The 1148-nt window shown below is 27.5% G+C and overlaps 1 non-coding gene across 1 annotated transcript; it reads right to left on the bottom strand.

The window, feature by feature from the left end:
- Nucleotides 1–211: 211 nt before the first annotated feature.
- Nucleotides 212–294, bottom strand: TRNAL-UAA. Its single transcript has one exon. It is a non-coding gene; the product is annotated as a tRNA-Leu (tRNA).
- Between the last annotated feature and the right edge of the window lie 854 nt (nucleotides 295–1148).

A 1148-nucleotide genomic window follows, 5' to 3' on the forward strand; every position in this document is an offset into this window, starting at 1 on the left:
TCAGAATAAAATCATATTGCTATCATATTTTTTGCTTTAATTTTTCTTTTTAAATAATGATTTATTATAAGTATTTTTCAAATAATAAAAGAGATCCATACAAATTCCCCAATAAATAAAAAATCATAAAGTTATATTTAAAAAATATATATTCAAAAGTCTTCCACCTATATCTTATTTACCAAAAAGAAGAAAAAAACTGAAAAAGTTTTGCTGGCTGTGGGGTTCGAACCCACGCGCACTTATGTGCAGAAGATCTTAAGTCTTCCCCCTTAACCACTCGGGCAAACCAGCTGAGTGCTTTTTAATTTTAACGTTTTCTTATATATTTAAATAGTTATTGCTGGACTTCTTTATTTTCTACGTTTGCCCTATTAAGACATTTGAAGTGGGAAAAAATGATTTTTTATGTATCACAATAATCATAATTAGGAATATGTTCAAATTTTTATTTTAGATCAAAATATTTCCTCTTTCAATTGCAAACTACTTAATTTATAAAATACTTGAATAAGATCAGAGTTATATATTGTTATAATTGGATTCTCAAAAAGTAGTGGAATACGATTCAAATAAAATTTGAATATCGTTTGAGCATATTTTACTTACAGTAGATACCATGGTGTAATCCAATAGCATTACATACAATAAACTACAATATCGATATTACGTAGGGCAATCACTGTGCAACATTTTATACTCTAGAAAACCTAATAGATATAGCATAGCAAAGAGCAATTCAGCTATAATAACACAATAAGTTGTAATTTAAGAGTTATAATATAATAAATCAAAATAGAAATGGTTTTAATCAAAGAATAAATATTTATGATAGGGATAAACAATGTAGAATTGATCAATTAAAGAACATACTAGTAAAAAAACATATACTATAGAATAATTTAATAATTTTTTGAATGGATATATGTAGGGGTTCAAGTGAGCTGAGCTGGCTTGTGGGCCAATTTAAGCTCGACTCATTCACGAGCTCACGAGTCGAGCTTATCAAGTCACGAGTTCGAGCTTGACGATATACTCTAGCTCTTATATTAAACAAGTTCAGTCTGGCTCTACGCGTAAGCTTCTTGAGCTACTCTATTAACTTAAACTATATTTAAAATTTAATTTAAATAAGTATTATATAATAT

Source organism: Dendrobium catenatum, unplaced genomic scaffold, assembly GCF_001605985.2.
Source record: "Dendrobium catenatum unplaced genomic scaffold, ASM160598v2 original_scaffold_126896, whole genome shotgun sequence".
In the NCBI taxonomy this organism is placed as follows: domain Eukaryota; kingdom Viridiplantae; phylum Streptophyta; class Magnoliopsida; order Asparagales; family Orchidaceae; genus Dendrobium; species Dendrobium catenatum.